General features: G+C 43.2%; 7 non-coding genes across 7 annotated transcripts; 3 read left to right on the forward strand and 4 right to left on the reverse strand.

Moving 5' to 3' along the window:
* Window positions 1-3,196: 3,196 nt before the first annotated feature.
* Window positions 3,197-3,268, reverse strand: TRNAG-UCC (transfer RNA glycine (anticodon UCC)). Its single transcript has one exon. It is a non-coding gene; the product is annotated as a tRNA-Gly (tRNA).
* Window positions 3,269-6,934: 3,666 nt separating this feature from the next.
* TRNAE-UUC (transfer RNA glutamic acid (anticodon UUC)) lies at window positions 6,935-7,006 on the forward strand. The gene has a single exon. It is a non-coding gene; the product is annotated as a tRNA-Glu (tRNA).
* Window positions 7,007-10,035: 3,029 nt separating this feature from the next.
* Window positions 10,036-10,117, reverse strand: TRNAS-AGA (transfer RNA serine (anticodon AGA)). Its single transcript has one exon. It is a non-coding gene; the product is annotated as a tRNA-Ser (tRNA).
* A 1,605-nt stretch (window positions 10,118-11,722) lies between these two features.
* Window positions 11,723-11,794, reverse strand: TRNAG-UCC (transfer RNA glycine (anticodon UCC)). The gene has a single exon. It is a non-coding gene; the product is annotated as a tRNA-Gly (tRNA).
* A 182-nt stretch (window positions 11,795-11,976) lies between these two features.
* TRNAY-GUA (transfer RNA tyrosine (anticodon GUA)) lies at window positions 11,977-12,066 on the forward strand. Its single transcript is given in 2 exon segments — window positions 11,977-12,013; window positions 12,031-12,066. It is a non-coding gene; the product is annotated as a tRNA-Tyr (tRNA).
* A 4,316-nt stretch (window positions 12,067-16,382) lies between these two features.
* Window positions 16,383-16,454, reverse strand: TRNAG-UCC (transfer RNA glycine (anticodon UCC)). Its single transcript has one exon. It is a non-coding gene; the product is annotated as a tRNA-Gly (tRNA).
* A 182-nt stretch (window positions 16,455-16,636) lies between these two features.
* TRNAY-GUA (transfer RNA tyrosine (anticodon GUA)) lies at window positions 16,637-16,726 on the forward strand. The gene is given in 2 exon segments: window positions 16,637-16,673; window positions 16,691-16,726. It is a non-coding gene; the product is annotated as a tRNA-Tyr (tRNA).
* The last annotated feature ends 10,429 nt before the right edge of the window (window positions 16,727-27,155 follow it).

The raw sequence follows: 27,155 nt of genomic DNA on the forward strand, positions 1-27,155 counted from the left end.
TACGTGCATCGCGCACACGTACCCTATACATGCGCGTGCTTATACACACTGGCTCCTCTTCACATCAGCCTATCACAAAAGGGAGGCGGGAAGTCTCCTGGACATTCCAGCAGATTAGGTAACTATGGCCTAGGGACTGAAGTCATGATGGCAACAGATACATTTAGATAGTTAGGGACTGCTGTAAAGCAGGTGACAATACTGTAACATTTTCAGCAGTATTACCAGTACACAGAGGTGAGGACAGAACACACTGCATCAGAAACTTCAATGTGTGGCTAAAGAAGTGTTGTTATGTGGAGAGACTTGGATTAATAGACCACAATCGTGTCAATTGGGCATCGAGTTCTTGGGAGGTCATGACCTATCGACCTATGGATGTGGACTAAGGAGAATGTGGCACAGGGGGGTAGATGAGAGGGACTAGGGAGAAGATGGCACAACTTTAGCCACCTTTGTCTCGATGGATACATTTTGGATGGTATCTTATGCCCCCTAGTGCTCGTGGCATGGATTGGTAGTTCTTAGGGGAGTACGGGGCAGCCTAGAGTTTCAAAACATCCCAATTCCATAACCACTTACACCTTCTTCTCTGCCACTCATTGGGGCTGTAACTTCTTAGTACATCCAGTTAGATCGCTGGGTCATTTTGTAGAATCATCTTAGGAATTTATTTTTTGAGTTTACAATTTGTGACTTTTGTTTGACCTATGATGTCACAGCAGCATCAGTACTATAGCCCTTCGATAGCTCAGCTGGTAGAGTAGAGGGCTGTAGAAGTAGTAGTAGTAGTTGATACAGAAATCCTTAGGTTGCTGGTTCAATTCTGGCTTGAAGCAGTTATTTTTTTGTTTTGTATAATCTCTACATTTCTCACTGTTTAAAATAGTAAATTACCTCAAAATACAAAATATACATTTCTCATCCTGATTTCAACTTATTAATGGAGAATTAGTCATTTTTCTGCTACATGTTAATCATACCAGTGAGACTCTATTAGGGTAATTGCGGTTTCCCACACTATCATCATCATCATTTATTTATATAGCGCCACTAATTCCGCAGCGATGTACAGAGAACTCATTCACATCATTACACTGAAATTTAAAGTTGGTCTACGACATGTCCTACATCAACTATAAATCTGTCCCCACATTTTAAATTTACCTCCCCCTCCAATGCAACATGGTTCTGCCCAGGTGCAAATATTACTCCTTTTATATGCTTTGCTCTCCTTAATGACTCAGACCCAAAAAGTATGCACCTGGGCAAAACTATGTTGCATTGGAGGGGGGGGGGGTAAATTTAAATTGTGGAGACAGATTTATAGTTGGGGTAGGACATGTCCCAGATCAACTTTAAATTTCAGTGTAAAAGTAAAGCTATCATGTAATTGTGTGCTACATGAAAAAACAGCCAGAATTTTACTTATGTGCGAAATAATAAACTAATTTGCACCCCTTGTATTGTAACATGGTTTGTCCAGGAGAATACTAGTTCCTTTTTTTTTGCTTATCTCTTCTTAATGACTCAGACTCCTGGTGTCTGTCTGTCCAGCAGGAAGGTGAGAGATCTGTGTTCAGTTATTACTATGGAGGGGGTGGGTTTTGTCAAGTGAGGTTTTGAGTCATTTTATCAATAGCAAACCACTGAAACTTAGCAGAAAAACTGCTGGGTGTACTGTACTATTACTGTTTTAATTTATGTACATGATTTGTTTTTTTTTTTACTCAAGGGGACACAGCAAACAGATTGATTTATTCAGGAGACACATTTTTTTTTACTTGGAATTGGCCAGATGTACCAAGATAATGACACTGTGCTTAGTAATGGCACAAGTTGTATCCCTAGGTAAGACCAGGACCCCCCTGTGAGGCACATCCCCAGCAGTAAACATGTTAATATCGCTGGTGAAATGCTTTGATGTGCGGTGGGTTTGATCTCCCTGCCAAACCCGCACATTGATTAATTCCCCCCATGGTGTCTGGTTGCATTGCAGGTAGATGACATATCTGTGTTCAGTTCTTATCACACGTATCCTGCTGTCAGGTCACATAAGGTCTAGCAGTTAGGATTCCTGATTTTCCCCCAGGTGGCCCAGGATCAACTCCCGGTATGGGAAATTGAGGATTTATTTGTACTTGTAGCAGAGCTCTTAGCTTTAGTCATTTATGACTTTACACCTGTGCCCACACCTGAATTGTGCTCTCATACACCTGTGCCTGTCCCTGACTTGTGCTCTCATATACCTGTGCCTGTCCCTGACTTGTGCTCTCATACACCTGTGCCTGTCCCTGACTTGTGTCTGTCCCTGGCTTGTGCTCTCATACACCTGTGCCTGTCCCTGACTTGTGCTCTCATACACCTGTGCCTGTCCCTGACTTGTGCCTGTCCCTGACTTGTGCTCTCATACACCTGTGCCCACCCCTGACTTGTGCTCCCATATAGCAGTGGCCACCTGGACTTGTGCCTGTCCCTGACTTGTGCTCCCATACACTTTTTTCCTCCCGGGACTTGCAAAAATCCCTAAATAAGTTTCGCTTAAAATGTGATTGCTCGGCACACACAGACTTTTTGGCCTTGTAATTATGTTTGTTTTATGTTTACATTTACATCTTTTTTACAGTTTATGTAAATTTAATTCATTACAATGTAGTTGAATAGAACAAATTAATTATTATTAGGATACTATGCTGTTAATGTCATCTCTACATATGTTGGGGCTTGTCTATTATTTCAGATGACCTAAAGGTGGGTAAGCAATGTAACAAAGCAATGAGAAAGGCAAGTCAGATGTCTGGTTGACATTCAGTACAAGCTGGAAGCCTGTGCCCAAGAGGGTGGGCGCTGGTTAAGAGACACGAACAAGGTGCAGAGAAAAGCAAGAAATATTTATGTAAATTTCATTCATTAAAATGTAGTTTTACAGAACATATGGATTATATTTTTGAAGACACTTTTCCATTAATATCTCTAAGTATGTATTCAATGTTAATTATTTTAGAAATATTTTAGACTTTTAAAGGGCTGTTAAATAACGATGCTCCTAAGCATGATTATCCAAATATTGTCTTAAACACACTTACTTGTACAGTTCTAGCAGCAGTAATAATAATACATATGATCTGACTTTACTTCACTTGTTTCATGATACCTGACTCCAATGTTTCTTGTATAGATTAAATAAAAACATAGTTGCGTTGGCCGGGAATCGAACCCGGGTCAACTGCTTGGAAGGCAGCTATGCTCACCACTATACCACCAACGCTGTACATTCCTCACTGAACAAAGCTCCTCTTTTCTGTACTACCTCATACACAGACGTCTCCTTTTCACTGGATCCAACCTTCAAACTATCTCATCAGTATAATATAACAATATGGGAATATCTCACTCCAATTATTGACCATGTTTATGATTTTACTTAATTTTGATAATGAATTGCCAAGGTAATAATAGTATTAATATAGTATTAGCAACAAAATAGAATAGAGCAAAATAAAGTAATAAATAATGAAAATAAAGTGATTAATGGGATTCAGAATGTTCGGCATGCAGGACTCTGTCCAAACTTGTTTCACCAGAGTCCTTTTCTTTTTTTTTCAAGAAACTTTCTGCCTTTGAGGACAACCCCTGAAATCCATTCTTATCTTATTCTAATATTATCAATAATTCTCCATTTACAATGTTATTACTATTAATATATGCTTTGCTGTCATCTGTCTCAGTGAAGAAATAAAGTATACAAAAGGGATTCCTTCATAATGTCCAGTCACTATATTACAGGTGATAAATAAGGTTCAAGCTTGCCCCATTGAGGGTGTACCAGTGTGGGTAGCCGTAGGAGGCAGTAGGGTAAGCTCTAATAAAGAGGTGAGTGTACACAGAGCATATAAAGATTTGAAGCCTTGGGTTGAATAAGATTATCTGTTGAAGGGAATACAATAGGTGGTTACAGTCATAGACACAGGAGTGAGAGGTGTTTATCAGGGACAAGGCACAGGTCAGAGGTAGCTCTAAGAGTGTGAGAGGAAGTGTATCTTGAGATGAGATTTGATATATATACATACTGGTAGGTTAATTGGCTGCTGTCAAATTGACCCTAGTCTGCTTGTGTGTGTGTGTTAGTGAATTTAGACTGTAAGCTCCAATGGGGCAGGGACTGATGTGAGTGAGTTCTCTGTACAGCGCTGTGGAATTAGTGGCGCTACATAAATAAATGGTGATGATATATATGAAGGGGTGTTTTATTGAATGCTTTGAAGGTAAGGGGGAGTAATTTGAATTAGATTCTGGAGGATACAGTAAGACTGTTTTGGAATTTGCAAAATGGTGCAGCAGATGTTGAGTAGCAAAGGAAGTTGATCAATCTTGTTGTGTCATTTAGGGTGGTTTGAAGAGGGGAATGGCAGATTGGAGGAGTTTACAATAGCCATGGCGGAAGATGATGAGAGAATGGAACAAAGTTTTAGTACCATCGGAACATATTCTAGCAATGTTTTGAAGATGGAGGCGACAGGACTGGATGACAGACTTGATGTGAATGTCACAGCCTTCCGCTACAGTATCCTCTGGGTCTATGATCATGGTCCCTTCTAATTTCCTATGCGTTTAATGCCATAAATACTGCTGCCTTGCTAGGACATATGATTCCCTGATATTCTCCAAACAATTACAAACATTGACAAATAGATAGAGGTACTATTAGTATCAAAAGGAAATATAAATCCAGATGGTTTCTGTGGGTCTTGATCCTGAGTCTGGCTGTTTGGGGAAGCATGGTGTTTTATGGAGAGACATATAACACCAGTTTTAGAGAACTTTTTACATTACATATTTGCCTGAAACAGGATGAGGTCAGCTTATGCCCTTACTCTCTGCAGCCAAACCCTGACTTCAGGGGCTATATAAGTCTATTAGTCCATTGCACAAATGGTCACAATATTATACATATATCTTACTTTTCTTTCTCTCTGACAACCCGTATAACTGTGTACCAACTCCTGGCATTATATTATGACTCTTACGCTCATGCAATGTGGTTTCAACTATGGAAGATTCAAGAATTATACCAAGGCAGCAGGCTTTGGGCCTCATGAAAAGGACCTTATGCCAATGAAAGCAATTCATGTCTGAGCACAAATGACACAACTCTCCACCACCTGAGAGGGGGAAGGGGGAGGAAGGATAGGACTAACGTAGTCCATGTACAGTGAGGATGTTCCAACACAGATCATCATCATCATCATTTATTTATATAGCGCCACTAATTCCGCAGCGCTGTACAGATCCGGCTGATTCAGGTCCTGTGTCTGCCGTATGTCCGCTTGTTTTCAGCAGTGTCTTTTGTACCCACTACAGGGCCAGAGTAAATGCCGGCTGATAGTGATGACTGGCACAACATCAGAGGCTGGCAGGGATGGGGGGGGCAGATGCCTCCCGGGGCCGGTCCCACAATGAGCTACCTTGGGCTGGGTCTCTGTGCTAACTGCAATTATTTTTCTCTAAAATGTTCCTCATAGGCTGCTGATTCGAGTCTCGCCCCCTGAGCTAAATTTTGCCATCCCTCCCCTGCACGACACAGCCTTTGATTTAAAAGTTATATGTATGTGCAGCAGTAGCTATCGCAGACAGCTGTATACAGCTAAGATAGACTAAATAAATGCATCAAATGTGTACAGTATGAATTGAAAGCAGCTTTATATATGTCATTAGTAACAAAAAAAAGTTTAAAAATGAGTGTGTGTGTATATATATATATATATATCATTATACTGATAAGTTTCTATTTTATGCTAATATTAAAGTGTTCTGATGAGACCTTGATTGCACATATGTGTGCGTGTGCTGCAGTCTGATCTGTGTGTCATATGGAAATGTTCTTGAGATACGCTTAGATTTGAAAACGGTCGGAACAATAGACAACTTCCCGCAAGTTGCGTTTGGACTTGATTTAGGCTCTTTGTATTTTATAGTAATTATAGTATCACATTGCTGTACACAATTCTGTGCTCTATGGGAGACATTAATGACAATTGGTGCACAGATGTTTTCTAAAGAGTACTGGTTGCTATGGGTTACAGCACCTTTTGCCCAAGCACCAGTTTACATAAATGAACCCTTGTTAAAGATGAGCAAAAATTTTAAAAATGTTCTGCGGAGTTTTCACCTCATTTAAAATTTGTCAGAAATTCCAGTCCTACCCCAACCCCACCTAACAGCAGAATGAATTGGACATTGCCCCAACTCATAGGTTATAAATACAACAAAATGCAATTTTAGAAATTCAGTTTGAAATGGCACAACGTTGGACCTCTTCCTTAACAATATTCAGTTTGTGTAAATTTTTTCGACAGTCTAGGTCAGGGGTCGGCAACCCCCTGAGTCCTGGCACGCTGTCCGCTGTCTAAATGACAGCCGGAAAAGAGCTGAACTGCTGCGCTTGCATATACAAAATATACATTAGTGATCCTGATTTCAACTTTTTATTGTAATTTTTCTGCTACATGTTAATCATGCTGCATGCTGCTGAGCCTCTATTAGGGTGATTACGGTTTACCACACTACATGTAAGAACAGGGCACAGAAACAAGTCCTGATTCTGGCGACACTTTCCATAGCTCAGCTCACTGAGAGAGATGAGATTCCCTGTGATCAGTAGGCAGGTTATATAGGACATACACATGGGGCTAGATTTACTAAGCTGCGTTTTTGAAAAAGTGGGGATGTTGCCTATAGCAACCAATCAGATTCTAGCTTTCATTTATTTAGTACTTTCTACAAAATGACAGCTAGAATCTGATTGGTTGCTATAGGCAACATCCCCACTTTTTCAAAAACGCAGCTTAGTAAATCTAGCCCATGGTGTCTTCCTGCACGGCAAGTAGGTGAGATATCTGTAGGCAGCTACTACTTCAGTGACAATCTCATCAGATCCCATATGGTCTAGCGGTTAGGATTCCTGGTTTTCACCCAGGCGGCCCGGGTTCGACTCCCGGTATGGGAATTTGATTTTTTTTTTAAATCTGTTTATTTTCGTCAACAACAGGAACATAAAGGGAAAACCAAATGGCATTAGATATTTGACTTCTAAATAAATATGACATTATTGCATAACATTTTTATAGCTAGAAAATAGAGTTTATACATGTGCTACTAAATATATTCGTAGAGCATGTTCCAAAATAACTTATTACAATAGTGAAATACAGTAAACTGGCGTCTGACAGGTAATGCCTGGATCTGAATCTAATCCTGAAATCCAAGCTGGTAAAAGTACAATGTTGTTGGATTTTTCTGTATAAATCTAGGAAAGGGGAAGGGACCAGGGAAGGGAAAGGGGGTGATAAGGAAGACAAGATATATGTCCATCTAGTGCGGGGTAATCTGCACAGCTACCGTCCCAGAGGGTAAAAGAGACAATATTATGGGAGAAAAGAGAAAAATACTTAACTGTCAAGAAGTGAGGAAGTGCTAGAGAGAGAAGGGTCTGCAGAAGGAGGGGGTGGTCCACGGTGTTAAAGGACGCAGAGAGGTCCAAGAGAATGAGAAGGGAGAAGTCGTCCCTGGATTTGGCCGAGAGGAAGTCATTAGTGACTTTGGCTAGGGCGGTTTCAGTTGAGTGGAGGGGGCGTAAACCAGATTGGAGGAGATCAAGTAGGGAGTTAGTGGAGAGGCGGTTGCAGACAATCCGCTCAAGTAGTTTGGAGGCGAACGGGAGAAATGATATGGGGTGGTAGTTAGCTAGAGAGGTGGGGTCAACGTTAGGTTTCTTAAGAATGGGGGGATAAGGGCATGTTTGATGGAAGAGGGGACAATGCCAGTAGAGAGAGACAGATTGAAGAGGTGTCCAAGGTGGGCGCAGGCAGAGGGGGAAAGGGAGCGAAGGAGGTGAGAGGGGATGGGATCCAGTTGGCAGGTTGAAGGAGGAGAAAAGAGAATGAGGGAGTGGACTTCATCACCCGATGTGGGGCGAAAGGAGCGCCAGAGTGCTCCTTCTGCCCTCACATTTGTGACCTATACAGTGACAAATAATGTCACTGTATAGGTTATTGGTACGGCCTTATCTACAATTCTGTGATCAATTCTGGAGGCTGTTTCTCCAGAATGATATTGTCATGACTATATTTTGCGTACCTGCGTATCATTGGCACTACTCAAGAGAAGTTGCGGAATCGAACGTGCCCCTGGTTTTCACCAGGGACCCCCACAAGGAGTTATGGAATCCACCGAAGGAGACACGCAGCTCACGGTCCTTCCACGAGTCAGATAGCGAAGCACGAGAGAAGATTTGTGAGACAAGCCGGGTCTGTAATTGTGCTGGCAGTGAAGGTACACAAGGAGTATCCGGATTGATGGTGAGACAAGCCGGGTCTGTAACGTTCTGCAAGTGTGGTACAATAGGGAGATCCAAAAGGGGTAGTCAAAACGGTCTGGGTCACAAGGGTCACAGGCAGGCAGGAAGATATCACAAACCGGCAAATACTAGAACACTGGGAATGCTGAAGGCAGCTAGAGACCTGGTACAGGTGAGGGGCCAGGAAATGCTTTAAATAGTTTGGTGGACCAATGGGGCAGAGCACATTTGCGCTGTCATAATTAGCGCCAGAGAGGTACAAGCGTCCCATTGCATAGCAATGGGACGCGTGTGCATGCTGTAGCCTGGTTCAGAGGAAATGTGGGGAAAAAGTAATCACAGATAGGGTAGTTGATAATTGGAATAGCCTCCATCAGATGTGGTAGAGGCTAATACTGCAGAGCAATTTAAACATGCTTGGGATAGACATAAGGATCCTTACAAACAACTAAGGTTCAAATAGGGTTTGAGTAAACTGCAAGTTAAGAAAATGGGCAGACTAGATGGGCCTAGAGGTTCCTATCTGCTGTCAAATTCTATGTTTCTATGTCACATCCAGAAGATTCATATAATTCCCAACAGTTCTGCAAAAAAATCAGGATAAAACTTATCTGTCATTATTATCAATGTTTATTAATAGGGTAACACAGGTTCCGCAGATCTGCACAATTGTCAAACTGATATGACATACATGGACACAATAAATGTAACACGTACACGGACACAATAAATGTAACACGTACACGGACACAATAAATGTAACACGTACACGGACACAATAAACGTAACACGTACACGGACACAATAAATGTAACACGTACACGGACACAATAAATGTAACACGTACACGGACACAATAAACGTAACACGTACACGGACACAATAAATGTAACACGTACACGGACACAATAAATGTAACACGTACATGGACACAATAAATGTAACACGTACACGGACACAATAAATGTAACACGTACTCGGACACAATAAACGTAACACGTACACGGACACAATAAACGTAACACGTACACAATAAACGTAACACGTACACAATAAACGTAACATGGACACGGATGCTATGAGATAATAGTTACAGTTATTAGAATTAATAAGCAGCAAATTCTATCCACATTAGTAAACAAACAGCAAAACATTCACCTTAATACAGGACATCAGGGATGTTCGAGGTAGAGAGGACGCTGCTCATGTGACTTATAGTCTAGAGGGAAAAATACTTGAACAACCGCACTGATTACAATTCTGATTTGGCCGCGCTCCCATCTGATAAGCAACACATTTTTATAGTGAAAATTTGGGATTTTTCTGAAAAACCCCCAGAACTGTTGGAGTTATAGATTCCTTCTCTGAATGGATTTCCCTGGAGAGTTCACAGATCTGTAATAGGGACAGAATGAATATTGTGAATAAAACTACACTACACCATACTTGTCTACTTTTGTGAAGAGCGAGTCCAGGGAGCGGGTCGACGTCACACATCACATAATTTTGGCCCTGTACATTCTAGGAGAGTGGGCAAGTATGCTTGTGTGTCTTGTCCTTCTCTGTCTGCCTTCCTGAGTCAACATAGGGATCATCTGTTGTACACCACTGCCACCTACTGGCTAAATATACACTCTGTTACAGATGATTGGTCATACGAAAAAAAAAGATAATGAAACCGTAGTCGGCAGGATTTGAACCTGCGCGGGGAGACCCCAATGGATTTCTAGTCCATCGCCTTAACCACTCGGCCACGACTACAACCTCTTGCACAGCTGACTTATACGTGGTATTATCCATGGACTCAGGGATTTCACACATCACCATCTCTGACATTTCTAAAATAATCTTTCTGATGACTGTAAGATTCAAAAGTCTGATCTGTAAATATAAAGTGCTAAATTGTGACAAGATTATTAACTAACAAAATTAATTAACAAACTTCCTTTAATCTGGGGTTTTCAACTTAAGTTTAATTTGATTTATGTGTTTACATATGTTTATATTTGTAATATTTACTATTCTTGTACTTTTGGACTCCCTCATAATTGTGTCAGTGACACAAGACTGGCAGAGAGCAGACGTGGCAGCAAACTGTAAGGACAAAGGAGAAAATTATAGACCTATGAGCCTGGCGTGAAATGATATAATGGGATTCTGAGGGATGTGATAATGAAGTAACATGTAGAACATAATTAGGTAACACAGGGGCAGCCTGGAGTCATGAGGGACAGATGAACTAAGATCTGGTAGACGGAGAGCAGGAAATGGGTAATTATATACAGAACATCTTCACACCGGGCTAAACCTATCAGTAGTGTACATCAGTAGTGGGGGCTGCACTGTGTGTCTATAGATACTGATGGCTCTATGTAATGTAGGGTTATTAGGACAGAGTAGGACAGTAGCTTGTCATGGAGTAGCAGAGGGCATTTTCATTAGATAAATATAGGGTTAGGCACTTAGGTCATTTTATGAACTGTGTAACATGTATATTAAATGCAATACAATACCCACACACCTGTGACCTCCCCTGACTCTGTACACGCACACACACGCACAGACGCACACACGTTCCCTCCCTGGAGGAGCAAGAATCCCCAAATAAGTTACATTTATATTGTGAGTGCTTAGTACACACAGACTTTATTTCATTGCTATGATGTTTGTTTTATGTTTTATATTTACATTATATTATGGTTTATGTAAAATGAATTCATTGAAATGTATTACTTTTCCATGAATGTCATCCCCACATATGTTTTTTATTGTTACATAATCATTTGAAGAATATATTAGAATTATTATTATTATTATTATTATTAATTTTTATTTATAAGGCGGCACTAGGTGTCCGTAGCGCCGTACAGGGACAGACAAAGTTACAATACAAGGTGAGACAGCACAGTACAGTAAACAATAAGCACAGTAACTCGGTGAGCTCGAAGCACAGCTAGAGGGGCGGGGGAGGGGAGAGGGGAAGGTCCTGCATACGGCTGAGCCCGAGAGGGAGGGCCCAGATGACAGGGAAACCCCCAGAGGGGAGAGGAAGGAGCGAGAGGGGAGAAGAGGGTCCTCGAGGAGGAGGGCTAGGTAGCTGGAGAGCCGAATTAAGAGTGGTGAGGACAGGAGGAGAGATGACCCTGCTCAGAGGAGCGTACAATCTAAGGGGAATATTAAAGGTCTGGAAAATAATGTTGTTCTTAAGCATAGCTATCCAAGTATTGTCTTATACACACTTGTTTGTACAGTTTTAGAACAGCAGTAATAATATATATTATCTGGCTCTCCCTCACTTGTTACATCATACTTGCAATGCTTTCTTGTAATTAATTAAAAACATTGTAGGTTATTTTAAAATTGAGTTGCGTTGGCCGGGAATCGAACCCGGGTCAACTGCTTGGAAGGCAGCTATGCTCACCACTATACCACCAACGCTGTACATTACTCATGGAGCAGAACTACTCTTTTCTGTACTATCTCATACACAGACTTCTCCCTTTTATCGGATCCAACCGTTAAAGTATCGCATCAGTATAAAACAATAATATGGGGATAGTTTACTGTTTGTGACAGTTTTTTTTTGACCTATGATTTCACAACATCAGCAAAAATGCAACCCTTCGATAGCTCAGCTGGTAGAGCGGAGGACTGTAGTGGAAATGGGTGCAGAAATCCTTAGGTCGCTGGTTCAATTCCGGCTCGAAGGAGTTATTTTTTAAATTTTGTTGTTTCCTAAAATGCTCATTTTTAAAATACTAAATTACTTATCCTGATTTCCACTTTTTTAAATGAGAGAAATAATAATTATTGTGCTACATGTTAATCATACTTCATGCTACTGAGGCTCTATTTGGGTGATTACGGTTTAACACACTACATGTAAGAACAGGGCACAGACAACTGATAGAGACACAAGTCCTGATCCTGGTGACACTTTCCATAGCTCAGCTCACTGAGAGAGAGGAGATTCCCTGTGATCAGCAGGTTATATAGGACATACACATGGTGTCTGGCTGCACAGCAGGTAGGTGAGATGTCTGCGATTACTATGTGGGGGGCGGTTGTCTAGAGGTGATTTTTGGCTTTTGGGTGATTTTATCAATGACAAATTGCTTGAATATAGGAGAAAACCCACCGAGTGCAATATTACTATTTTAAATCATAAATGTCGCACTATTAGTAGTTTTATTTATAAAGGAGTCACATATGATTTTCCTATTACTTAAGGAGCACCGAAAACAGTATTTTATATTCAGGATTATTTTTTAAGTTGTTCCCCACTGACCAGGTGTATCAGGATGGGGCCAAAGCTACTTATCATTGACACAAGCATCCCTGGGTCTGTTCAGTCCCCCATAGAATGGGGCGAGGCCACACATCGCCAGCAGTGTGGAGGTGATAATCGCTGGTGAAATACTTCATTGTGTGTTTGGTTTGAACTCGCTGCCAAATCTGCACATTGATAAATTCCCCCCATGGTGTCTGGAGCATTGCAGGTAGGTAACATACGTGTGTTCAGCTCTTACTGCATGTAACCTGCTGTCAGGTCACATATGGTCTATATAGTGATTGTAATCTGAGGGGAAGAGTGTGACTGTGTCTGTATCTGTGCTGTGTGTTCTTACTGGTTGCTAACAAATATAGGTGTGAAGTGCTCTCCGGGAGGGGGCTCCGTTATTGGGGCATAGCTACATGGATCACTTTGTTAAGCCCCGTCCCAGTCAAACTTTATCAATATCACAAAAGGGAGGCGGGCCCAGGATGATGCATTTAGCTCCGCCCCCACCCACTACACCAACAAAAAGGACATAATGTGGTAGTCTCTGGACATTCCAGCAGAGTAGGTAACTGTGGCCTAGAGACAAATGCTGAAGTCATGACCGGAACAGATACATTTATAAAGTTACTGACTGCTGTAAAGCAGGTGACAACCACTGTAACTCTCAGCAGTGTTACCAGTACACAGAGGTGAGGACAGGACTCAATGTGTGGCTGAGGACGTGGTGTTATGAGATTTGGATTAATAGACCACATTCATGTTATCTGGTAAGATAGGGGACTATACAAAAGGGACGGCCTGCACCCATCTTCTAGGGGAACCAGAATACTAATGTTAAAGTTTAATAATTGTATGAAAGTGATAAATAGCAATTCCTGTACACTAATATCGATTACGATATTAACAACATGAAAATACATTTTTAATCTATTTATTTCAGTTAATATTAAATATAATGCGGTGAAGAAGGTAATTTATGTTTCCTACATGGTAATTACATCACATGGTGAGCGCTAGTTACAGCTAATATTACTTGTTATACACCTAATAGCAGATCTAGAGATGCCATAAAAGAACCAGTTTATAAAGGTCCAGATGTGGGAGCCTGAGGAAGGTCACCTGGCCACACATGGAAAGATGACCCCCACCTCAAGGAACAATGACCAGAAGATATCAACCAATAGGGCGTCGAGTTCTTGGGAGGTTATGACCCATTGACCTATGGATATGGACCTTAATACTTTGTCTGTGTATCTTTGTGATGTCACTGCTTTTTGTAAATATACAGTGTATAAATTGTTCACCTCGGGATTTGGAAACCAGAACGTTCTTATAGAATCTTGTTGTTTGCGCTGACTGCACAGGAATATGCATGCGATACATTGCCCTGTACTCTATTGTACTCTTGTGCTTTAGAACCATAGCTATCGCATCAGAAAAGCTTTCATTTCATATGATACTGTTACGGCTATCAGTCCTATCATAAACTTGTAGAACAAGATGGAGAGGTCTTCACCTCTAGCAGCCACCAGGTACACAGATGCCCCCCGGTCTTACACTCAGAGTAGTACAAGTTAATGAATGTACCATAGCGCAGAGTAGCAGGAGATAGAATAAAGCGTAGTCAGGAAACAAGCAAAGGTCTCAGGTTCGAAGCAGGTACCGTGGTCAGCAACAGGCAAGATGTCAGGGCTGGCAGCAAAAAAGAAGAGTCCAGAAACGTTACAAAGGTCGGGCAACAGGCAAAGAATCAAAGTCCAGTAAACAAGGTCAAGGGTCACACGAGAAATCCAAATAACAGTAGATGCAGAGCACAAGAGCAGGTCACCAAACAGAGACTGAGAACTGTCAGGGAGGCTAAGCCCTCCCTGCCTTTTATACATAGATGGCCCAATCACAATAAAGAACCCTCACATGCCCAAATCAGCGCAGAAGGCTGTTAATGAATTGTCACCTTTAGCGTTGCGCCCGGCTGTCAGTTCAGCCGGGCCGCGGCGATGAGGGATAGAAGCGTCCTGGCTGTTGTCCTGATGACAGCCGGAACGTGTGGGTGGAAGTGACGTCCCGGTCATCATGGTGACAGCTAGAACGCCAGAGGCAGCCAGAAGCGAGCCGTGGCGGCCAGTAGTGGAGCCGCGGCTCGTAACAGATACAACGGACGTATCACTATGGGAGCAGTTTGGAAACTTCATCAGGAACCAGTTAAGCTAGCAAAAGGGAGGCAGTGAACTAAACAGTAATAAAGCAATCTGCCCCCCCAAACAAGCGGTATTTTCCTGGAGGCTAAAATATCAGGAAGTAACAGAAGACAATGCGGATCAGAACCAAATCCGAGAGCTGACCATAGCTAAGAATAGGAGATGTACAGACAAAGCTCTTAGAGCTATGTGTGATAATGCTGGGGGATTAGGAAATACAATCTGAAGACGTGTTGGTCTGTGTTTTAAAGTGGTGTAATATAGAGGAGATGCTCTGTATACTCTGCACCAATCAGCTTTGGTATAACAAGCAGAACACTGAGGTTTTACACATATTGGACCTGATTCATGTTGGATATAAGTCCGTTGCGTAGTGTGAAGTAGTCCTGTGTATGCCCAGAAAGGAACCTTATGCCAATGAAAGCAATTCATGTCTGAGCACAAATGACACAACTGTCCACCACTTGGGAGGGGGAAGGGGGAGGAAGAGGAGGACTAACGTAGTCCATGTACAGTGAGGATGTTCCAACACAGATCCGGCTGATTCAGGTCCTGTGTGTGCCGTATGTCCGCTTGTTTTCAGCAGTGTCTGCTGTACCCACTACAGGGCCGGTGTAAATCCCGGCTGATAGTGATGACTGGCACAACATAGTCTTTGATTTAGGAGTTACATGTATGGGTGCCACCAGCTATCACAGGATAACTGTGTACAACTAAGATACAATGCATTTTACCAGTCTATGTGTACAATGTGAATTGAAAGTAGTTTTATTTATGTAATTAGTATAAAAAAAAGTACATTTGAAAAGTAAAATGTGTAAATATGATTATACTAATACAATTTGTTGATTTATTTTATGCTCAAATAAAAGTGTTATGGGTCCTGATGAGACCCTTTATTGCACATATGTGTGCGTGTGCTGCAGTCTGTCCTGTGTGTCACATGGAAATGTTCTTGAGATACACTTGGATTTATATATGGTGGGATCCATGCACTTATAAACTAACAACTTACCTGAAATTTTTTTTCTGACTTGAATCAGGCCCATAGTACAGTGATTATAGTATTGCTGTAGAACATTCTCTACCATTTTTAGGAGACTATGGGAGACATTTATGAACATCGGTGCCCAGGAATAAGCTGTAATCACACTTTTGCTTTCATTTACTAAACTGTACTGATAAAACCAAAACTAAAATCTGATCAGTTGTTATGGCTTACAGCACCTTTTGCCTGTATTGAAATGTATTTCTACAGAACAAATAGATTATATTTTTGAAGATACTTTTCCATTAATGTCATCCCCAAATATGTTTTTTATTGTTACATAATCATTTGAAAAATATATTGGAATATTAAAGGTCTGGAAAATAATGTTGTTCCTAAGCATAGCTATCATAGTATTGTCTTATACACACTTGTTTGTACAGTTTTAGAACAGCAGTAATAATATATATTATCTGGCTCTCCCTCACTTGTTTCATCATACTTGCAATGCTTTCTTGTAATTAATTAAAAACATTGTAGGTTATTTTAAAATTGAGTTGCGTTGGCCGGGAATCGAACCCGGGTCAACTGCTTGGAAGGCAGCTATGCTCACCACTATACCACCAACGCTGTACATTCTACATGGAGCAGAACTACTCTTTTCTGTACTATCTCATACACAGACTTCTCCCTTTTATTGGATCCAACCGTCAAAGTATCGTCTCAGTATAAAACAATAATATGGGGATAGTTTACTGTTTGTGACAGGTTTTTTTTGACCTATGATTTCACAACATCAGTAACAATACAACCCTTCGATAGCTCAGCTGGTAGAGCGGAGGACTGTAGTGGAAATGGGTGCAGAAATCCTTAGGTCGCTGGTTCAATTCCGGCTCGAAGGAGTTATTTTTTAAATTTTGTAGAATTCCTAAAATGCTAATTCTTAAAATACTAAATTACTTATCCTGATTTCCACTTTTTTAAATGAGAGAAATAATAATTATTGTGCTACATGTTAATCATACTTCATGCTGCTGAGGATCTATTTGGGTGATTAACATCCATGCACTCATCATCTCCCGCCTGGACTACTGCAACCTCCTCCTCACTGGCCTCCCTCTCTCCCATCTCGCTCCACTCTGATCTGTACTCAATTCAGCTGCCAGACTTATCTTTCTCTCACGTCGCTCCTCCTCTGCCTCCCCTCTCTACCAGGACTTACACTGGCTCCCTTTCCCTTACAGAATCCTCTTTAAACTCCTTACTACCACTTACAAAGCTCTCTCCCAGTCTACTGCTCCCTACATCTCTAACCTCCTTACCATTCATACTCCCGCTCGCTCCCTGCGCTCGGCAAACGACCGTCGCCTCTCCTCCACTCTCATTACCTCTTCCCACTCCCGAGTCCAAGACTTTTCCCGAGCTGCCCCCCTGCACTGGAATGACCTCCCTCGCTCCATCCGTCTCGCTCCCAATCTGTGCTCCTACGGGCACTCAAAACTCACTTGTTCCTGAAAGCCTACCAACCATCCACTTAACCCCTCATCCACTCTGCTTGTTCTCCCTCCTCTCCCCTGGTCCATTTTTCTCCATTGCATCACTGCCTCCCTTCGTGCCTGTTTTGTCCACCCTCCCTTAGGATGTAAGCTCGCATGAGCAGGGCCCCTCTCCCCTCCTGTCTTCATACCGACTCTTCTGCTCCGCCCTCACTCCATATGTCTGCCCGGAGTTTCCGAAGCATTGGTACTTAGTGTTTATTGTTCTGTGATGTTTTACCCTGTATGGTCTACTGTTCGTATTATGTAAGGCGCTGCGATAACCCTGTGGCGCCCAACAAATAAATGATAGTAATAATAATAATAATAATAATTACGGTTTACCACACTACATGTAAGAACAGGGCAGAGACAACTGATAGAGACACAAGTCCTGATCCTGGTGATACTTTCCATAGCTCAGCTCACTGAGAGAAAGGAGATTCCCTGTGATCAGCAGGTTATATAGGACATACACATGGTGTCTGGCTGCACAGCAGGTAGGTGCGATGTCTGCGATTACTATGTGGGGGGCTGTTGTCTAGAGGTGATTTTTGGCTTCTTTTGGGTGATTTTATCAATGACAAATTGCTTGAATATAGGAAAAAACCCACTGAGTGCAATATTACTATTTTAAATCATAAATGTCGCACTATTAGTAGTTTTATTTATAAAGGAGTCACATATGATTTTCCTATTACTTAAGGAGCACCGAAAACAGTATTTTATATTCAGGATTATTTTTTAAGTTGTTCCCCACCGACCAGGTGTATCAGGATGGGGCCAAAGCTACTTATCATTGGCACAAGCATCCCTGGGTCTGCTCAGTCCCCCATAGAATGGGGCGAGGCCACACATCGCCAGCAGTGTGGAGGTGATAATCGCTGGTGAGATGCTTCAATGTGCAGTTGGTTTGAACTCGCTGCCAAATCTGCACATTGATAAATTCCCCCCATGGTGTCTGGAGCATTGCAGGTAGGTAACATACGTGTGTTCAGCGCTTACTGCATGTAACCTGCTGTCAGGTCACATGTGGTATATATAGTGATTGTAATCTGAGGGGAGAGTGTGACTGTGTCTGTATCTGTGCTGTGTGTTCTTACTGGTTGCTAACAAATATAGGTGTGAAGTGCTCTCCGGGAGGGGGCTCCGTTATTGGGGCATAGCTACATGGATCACTTTGTTAAGCCCCGTCCCAGTCAAACTTTATCAATATCACAAAAGGGAGGCGGGCCCAGGATGATGCATTTAGCTCCGCCCCCACCCACTACACCAACAAAAAGGACATAATGTGGTAGTCTCTGGACATTCCAGCAGAGTAGGTAACTGTGGCCTAGAGACAAATGCTGAAGTCATGACCAGAACAGATACATTTATAAAGTTACTGACTGCTGTAAAGCAGGTGACAACCACTGTAACTCTCAGCAGTGTTACCAGTACACAGAGGTGAGGACAGGACTCAATGTGTGGCTGAGGACGTGGTGTTATGAGGAGAGATTTGGATTAATAGACCACAGTCATGTTATCTGGTAAGATAGGGGACTATACAAAAGGGACGGCCTGCACCCATCTTCTAGGGGAACCAGAATACTAATGTTAAAGTTTAATAATTGTATGAAAGTGATAAATAGCAATTCCTGTACACTAATATCGATTACGATATTAACAACATGAAAATACATTTTTAATCTATTTATTTCAGTTAATATTAAATATAATGCGGTGAAGAAGGTAATTTATGTTTCCTACATGGTAATTACATCACATGGTGAGCGCTAGTTACAGCTAATATTATTTGTTATACACCTAATAGCAGCTCTAGAGATGCCATAAAAGAACCAGTTTATAAAGGTCCAGATGTGGGAGCCTGAGGAAGGTCACCTGGCCACACATGGAAAGATGACCCCCACCTCAAGGAACAATGACCAGAAGATATCAGCCAATAGGGCGTCGAGTTCTTGGGAGGTTATGACCCATTGACCTATGGATATGGACCTTAATACTTTGTCTGTGTATCTTTGTGATGTCACTGCTTTTTGTGAATATACAGTGTATAAATTTTTCACCTCTGGATTTGGAAACCAGAGCGTTTTTATAGAATCTTGTTGTTTGCGCTGACTGCACAGGAATATGCATGCAATACATTGCCCTGTACTCTATTGTACTCTTGTGCTTTAGAACCATAGCTATCGCATCAGAAAAGCTTTCATTTCATATGATACTGTTACGGCTATCAGTCCTATCATAAACTTGTAGAACAAGATGGATAGGTCTTCACCTCTAGCAGCCACCTTTCCCGTAGAGCTAGACGCGCTCACAGGTACTCAGATGCCCCCCGGTCTTACACTCAGAGTAGTACAAGTTAATGAATGTACCATAGCGCAGAGTAGCGGGAGATAGAATAAAGCATAGTCAGGAAACAAGCAAAGTTCTCAGGTTCGAAGCAGGTACCGTGGTCAGCAACAGGCAAGATGTCAGGGCTGGCAGCAAAAAAGAAGAGTCCAGAAATGTTACAAAGGTCGGGCAACAGGCAAAGAATCAAAGTCCAGTAAACAAGGTCAAGGGTCACACGAGAAATACAAATAACAGTAGATGCATAGCACAGGAGCAGGTCACCAAACAGAGACTGAGAACTGTCAGGGAGGCTAAGCCCTCCCTGCCTTTTATAGATAGATGGCCCAATCACAATAAAGAACCCTCACATGCCCAAATAAGCGCAGAAGGCTGTTAATGAATTGTCGCCTTTAGCATTGCGCCCGGTTGTCAGTTCAGCCAGGCCGCGGCGATGAGGGATAGAAGCATCCCGGCTGTTGTCCTGATGACAGCCGGAACGTGTGGGTGGAAGTGACGTCCCGGTCATCATGGTGACAGCTAGAACGCCAGAGGCAGCCAGAAGCGAGCCGCGGCGACCAGTAGTGGAGCCGCGGCTCGTAACAGATACAACGGACGTATCACTATGGGAGCAGTTTGGAAACTTCATCAGGAACCAGTTAAGCTAGCAAAAGGGAGGCAGTGAACTAAACAGGAATAAAGCAATCTGCCCCCCCAAACAAGCGGTATTTTCCTGGAGGCTAAAATATCAGGAAGTAACAGAAGACAATGCGGATCAGAACCAAATCCGAGAGCTGACCATAGCTAAGAATAGGAGATGTACAGACAAAGCTCTTAGAGCTATGTGTGATAATGCTGGGGGATTAGGAAATACAATCTGAAGAAGTGTTGGTTTGTGTTTAAGGCTGGTGTAATATAGAAGAGATACTCTGTATACTCTGCACCAATCAGCTTTGGTATAACAAGCAGAACACTGAGGTTTTACACATATTGGACCTGATTCATGTTGGATATAAGTCCGTTGCGTAGTGTGAAGTAGTCCTGTGTATGCCCAGAAACGGACCTTATGCCAATGAAAGCAATTCATGTCTGAGCACAAATGACACAACTGTCCACCACTTGGGAGGGGGAAGGGGGAGGAAGAGGAGGACTAACGTAGTCCATGTACAGTGAGGATGTTCCAACACAGATCCGGCTGATTCAGGTCCTGTGTGTGCCGTATGTCCGCTTGTTTTCAGCAGTGTCTGCTGTACCCACTACAGGGTCGGTGTAAATCCCGGCTGATAGTGATGACTGGCACAACATAGTCTTTGATTTAGGAGTTACATGTATGGGTGCCACCAGCTATCACAGGATAACTGTGTACAACTAAGATACAATGCATTTTACCAGTCTATGTGTACAATGTGAATTGAAAGTAGTTTTATTTATGTAATTAGTATAAAAAAAAGTACATTTGAAAAGTAAAATGTGTAAATATGATTATACTAATACAATTTGTTGATTTATTTTATGCTCAAATAAAAGTGTTATGGGTTCTGATGAGACCCTTTATTGCACATATGTGTGCGTGTGCTGCAGTCTGTCCTGTGTGTCACATGGAAACGTTCTTGAGATACACTTGGATTTATATATGGTGGGATCCATGCACTTATAAACTCACAACTTACCTGAAATTTTTTTTCTGACTTGAATCAGGCCCATAGTACAGTGATTATAGTATTGCTGTAGAACATTCTCTACCATTTTTAGGAGACTATGGGAGACATTTATGAACATCGGTGCCCAGGAATGAGCTGTAATCACACTTTTGCTTTCATTTTCTAAACTGTACTGATAAAACCAAAACTAAAATCTGATCAGTTGTTATGGCTTACAGCACCTTTTGCCTGTGCACTAATTTGCATAAATGTCTGTAACAGGATGGGCCTCCTATGCCACCCTGTACATGCTGTTCTAGAACGGTTGGACTTGCCTTTCTAACATCCCCTTCTTTATCCCAAATTGCGCCCCTCTAAATGCAGTAGGAGAGGCTTGCTGCTGACACCACTAGCCTCCTTCGTAGGCACCTAGAACTGATTCCTTCTGGGTAACTCTCGCTGCTGGTGTACCAGCTTGCTAGGCACCTGGGCTGGTACCCCTGACCTCTTCCTTCAGATCAGGGTTGTTGTGGATGGTTCCCCCTGGCCTATCACACAGGCCAGAGCTGCAAGGTAGCGGGCAGAGCGTTGGTACTAGATGACAGGTCCCAATCCCAGAACAGCTGGATAACGGATTAGATTGGTCACTGTTCACAGAGATGAAAAGGTCTAATTAACATGAGATTACCTGCCTTCCTCCAAGAAGTGGTTGCTGAATCAGAAATCAATACCTCAGAAATTAATACATTTCTAATACCACAGTGCAACACAATATAAACCAATCAGTACATTTGCAATGATATGCAGAGGCATCTGCACCACTAATGAAATACATTTCTACAATAAATTAGTTCTACGTGATCCAGCCACAATGACCCCTTGGTAAAGATGAACAAAATTTTCAAGACTGCTCTATAGAATTTTCACCTCATTTCATATTTGGTGGAAATTCCAGTCCTATCCCAACCACAGTGAACATCAGAGTGAATAGAATAGTGCCCCAGCTCATAGGATATAAATTCAACAAAATGCAATTTTGCAAATTCAAATTGAAATGACACAGCTTCGAACATGTTCCTCAACAATATTCAATTTATATCAAATTTTTCCACAGTTTCAGTTATCTCTAACACTCACTTTAGAATCTGTCAATATCTGCCCACAGCTATTGCCTGCAGCTTGTGTAAGCATATCAATTCATCATCATCATCATTTATTTATATAGCGCCAACATATTCCGTAGCACTTTACAATTGGGGACAAACATAATAAACTAATAAACAAACTGGGTAAAACGGACAAAGAGGTGAGAAGGCCCTGCTCGCAAGCTTACAATCTATGGGACAATGGGAGAATGACACATGAGGTTAAGTCTACATTTTGCATTTTGGCCCAGCCAGACTACAAAGGTAAAAATGACTCATAAGCTAGATGAACCCGTCACACAACAATGTTGGTCAGGGGGCAGTTGTCTTGTGTGAAATTGTGTAACAGGCTAAAGGTAGCGAGGTTAAGAGGGTGGCTGAGGAATATTATAAGCTTGTCTGAAGAGGAAGGTTTTCCGAGAACGCTTGAAAGTTTGTAGACCAGAGGAGAGTCTTACTGTCTGAGGGAGAGAATTCCATAGAGTGGGCGCAGCCCGAAAAAAGTCCTGTAACCGGGAATGGGAGGTTGTAATGAGGGTGGATGAGAGACGCAGATCTTGTGTAGAACGGAGTTGCAGAGTTGGGAGATATTTTGAGACAAGAGAGGCGATGTATGTTGGTGCAGCTTTGTTGATGGCCTTGTAGGTAAGTAAAAGTATTTTATATTGGATTCAGTACAAAACAGGCAGCCAGTGTAGAGACATACAGAGTGATTCAACAGAGGAAGAACGATTTGCAAGGAAAATCAGTCTTGCCGCAGCGTGCAAAATAGATTGTAGAGGTTTGAGTCTGTTTTTGGCAAGACCAGTAAGGAGGGAATTGCAATAGTCAATGCGGGAGATGATGAGTGCATGAATTAAGGTTTTTGCAGTGTCTTGCGTGAGATATGTGCGAATTCTGGAAATGTTCTTTAGATGTATGTAGCAGGATTTAGATATAGAGTCAATGTGGGGAACAAAGCATAGGTGTGAGTCAAGGATTACAACTAGGCAGCGAGCTTGTGGGGTGGGATTTATGGTCATGTTATCAACAGAGATAGAAATGTCAGGTATGCTCTTGTTGGTGGGTGGGAATATTATTAACTCTGTTTTAGAAAGATTAAGTTTGAGTTGGCGAGAGGACATCCAAGATGAAATGGCAGAAAGACAGTCAGTTACACGGGACAACACAGATGTCGAGAGATCAGGAGAGGATAGATAGATTTGGGTATCATCCGCATAGAGATGATACTGAAAGCCAAAGGAACTTATTAGATTTCCAAGAGAAGCGGTATAGATAGAGAACAGCAGAGGACCTAGCACTGAGCCTTGTGGTACTCCAACTGATAGGGGAAGCGGAGCAGATGTGGCTCCAGAGAAATTAACAGTGAAAGAGCGATTAGAAAGGTAGGATGAGAACCAGGATAGAACAGTGTCTTGAAGACCTAGGGATTGCAGTGTTTGTATGAGAAGAGAGTGGTCAACGGTGTCAAATGAAGCCGAGAGATCCAGGAGAATTAGGAGAGAGTAATGGCGTTCAGTTTTAGCAGTGATCAGATCATTGACAACCTTAGTCAATGCAGTCTCTGTGGAGTGTTGAGAACGAAAGCCAGACTGAAGAGGATCCAACAGGTTGCTAGCGGAAAGGAAGCGTGTGAGGCGAGTGTAGACAAGTCTCTCTAGAAGCTTGGAGGGGCACGGCAGCTGAGAGATGGGACGGTAATTTGATAGAGAGTTTGGGTCGGAATCTTGTTTTTTTTAGAATAGGATTAATCACTGCGTGCTTGTATAGTGATGGAAAGATGCCAGTAGAGAGCGAGAGATTACAGATTTGAGTTAGAGGTGAAATGAGCACAGAAGAAAGGGATCTACCAATTTGCGAGGGAATAGGATCAAGAGGACAGGAGGTGGAGTAGGAAGATAAGAAGAGCGTAGAAATTTCCTCTTCATTTGTGGGGTCAAATGAAGAGAGGGTGTCAGAGGGTAGTGGGAAGGAATTGAGCTGATTGCTTGTTGAGGAAGAGTATACCATTTCTAGTCTGATCTTGACAATCTTGTCCTTGAAGTAGGAAGCAAGATCCTGAGCACTGATAGTAGATGGAGGGATCGGGGTGGGAGGATTGAGAAAATATTTAAATGTATTGAAAAGGCGTTTGGGGTTAGAAGCCGGAGCATAGATAAGAGATTGGAAGTATGTTTGTTTTGCAGTGTCCAGAGCATTTCGATAGGAGTGGTAGACAGAAGTATATGTGAAGAAGTCATTAGAGGTGCCAGATTTACGCCAGTGACGTTCTGCTTTACGGGACAGTTTTTGGAGATTTTGTGTTGCTTTAGTGTGCCACGGTTGACATCGAAGTCGACGTGTAGTATGTAGAGTCGCTGGAGCCACTTGATCAAGGGCCGTTGCTAAGGTTTGGTGAAAATGGGGTACTGCCATCTCAGGGGATGAGAATGTAGAGAAAGGGGAGAGAAGTTGTTGGAGAGAGATGGAAAATTGTTGAAGATAAATAGAATTAAGATTTCTGCGGGTATGAGGAGACTTGGTAGAGTTAGACAGTAGAGAGTTAGAGCAGTAGGCAGGGCCGGACTGGCCATCTGGCACTTCTGGCAAATGCCAGAAGGGCCGATGGCTAGATGGACCGGCCGACACTGCTTGGATTCCTGCACCACTGCTGTGCGACGGACGAGGGCTCCTCTGCTCCCTCCCCCTTATCTTGTGCACTGTGCCCTGCAATGTGGACACAGTTTTTACAGTTTTATTTTTTTTTTCTTACTAGGGAGGGGATCGCAGGGAGGGGGGGGAATGTGCCGTGAATTTCGCGGGAGTGGGGGGTGCCGCGATTTTCGCGGGAGGGAGGTGCGCAGATTTTCGCAACGGGAGTCGTGGGGGGTGTCGCGATTTTTGCGGGAGGTATGCTGATTTTTGCAAGCGGGTCGCGGGGGTTGCCACGATTGTCGCGTGGTGGGGCAGGGTTTTCACCAGTGTGGGAGAGCCAGGGGGGAGTGGGTGCTGGAAGAGGGTGAGAACCATGGAGGAAGGGGGTGCTGGAAGCGGGTGAGAGCCAGGGGGGAAGGAAGAGTGTAAGAACAAGGGAGGAAGGGGGTGCTGGAAGAGGGTGAGAGCCAGGGGGAAGGAAGAGGGTGAGAACCAGGGAGGAAGGGGGTGCTGGAAGAGGGTGAGAGCCAGGGGGGAAGGAAGAGGGTGAGAACCAGGGAGGAAGGGGGTGCTGGAAGAGGGTGAGAGCCAGGGGGAAGGAAGAGGGTGAGAACCAGGGAGGAAGGGGGTGCTGGAAGAGGGTGAGAGCCAGGGGGAAGCAAGTGGGTGAGAACCAGGGGGAAGGAAGAGGGTGTCACTCACCGGACTGTTAGTGCCTCTGGTCTGGTACGTGGCTCTCTCTCATTCCTGCCGGCGCCTGTCCTAAGCCTCGGCCATCCGCCATCTTGACTGGATTGCGCATGTGCAGGACTCTTGAACTTAAAACCTTGCTTTTAATCCTATTGGTGAATCAATCACCACTCACTATTTAAAGCACCCGTGTCCTTAGTATCGTTGCCTGTTCTTGGTTTTCATTCCCTTGAGACTCCTAGGTGTTTCCTGTGTTCTGCTCGTGTAATCAGTTTTGCTGTGGACAAGTCCTCTCTGCTCATCCGTGGTAAACTTGCCCGCTACAGACTACCTCTACTTCGCTGCATGCCTACACCTGGACAAGCCTTATCTGCTCTTCTGTGGTAAATGTACCCGCTATAGACTGCTTGCCATTCCGCTGCATACCTGCACCTGGACAAGCCTGCTCTGCTCATCAGTGGTAACGTACCCGCCACAGAATATTTGCTATTCAGCTGCTTGCCTGCATTTGGACAAGTCTCCCTTGCTCATCAGTGGTATACTTGCCGCTACAGACTACCCGCTATTTCGCCACCTACCTGCTCCTGGACAAGTCTTTCCATCACCGCAGTGGTACAACTTGCTATCCGCAGACCACTGACGCTCCCGCTACCTACCTGCACCTGGACAAGTCTTTCCATCACTGCAGTGGTACAACTTGCTATCCGCAGACCACTGACGCTCCCGCTCCTACCTGCACCTAGACAACTCTTCCCATCACAGCAGTGGTACAACTTGCTATCCGCAGACCACTGACGCTCCCACTCCTACTTGCACCTGGACAACTCTTCCCATCACAGCAGTGGCACAACTTGCTATCCGCAGACCACTGACGCTCCTGCTCCTACCTGCTCCTGGACAACTCTTCCCATCACAGCAGTGGTACAACTTGCTATCCGCAGACCACTGACTCTCCCTGCTACCCACCTGCACTGGCACGAGTCTTCACTGCACATCAGTTGTTATACCTACCTCCGCATTATAGTTGCAAGTCGCTGACTCTCCTGCTGCATAGCTGCAAGTCGCTGACTCTCCTGCTGCATAGCTGCAAGTCGCTGACTCTCCATTGACATTCCTTATCCTAAGTTGTTGTACTGTTCCAACCATTCACCATACTGCCCAGAGGATCGCTGTGATAAACTCCGCCCCTCTGGTACGCATAATCACACCTGGTGAATCCTGGGTAGAAACTCCTAGTGCCCGTGACAGAGGGTGAGAACAAGGGAAGAAGGGGGTGCTGGAAGAGGGTGAGAGCCAGGGGGAAGGAAGAGGGTGAGAACCAGGGAGGAAGGGGGTGCTGGAAGAGGGTGAGAGCCA

Source organism: Mixophyes fleayi, chromosome 3, assembly GCF_038048845.1.
Source record: "Mixophyes fleayi isolate aMixFle1 chromosome 3, aMixFle1.hap1, whole genome shotgun sequence".
Classification (NCBI taxonomy): Eukaryota; Metazoa; Chordata; class Amphibia; order Anura; family Limnodynastidae; genus Mixophyes; species Mixophyes fleayi.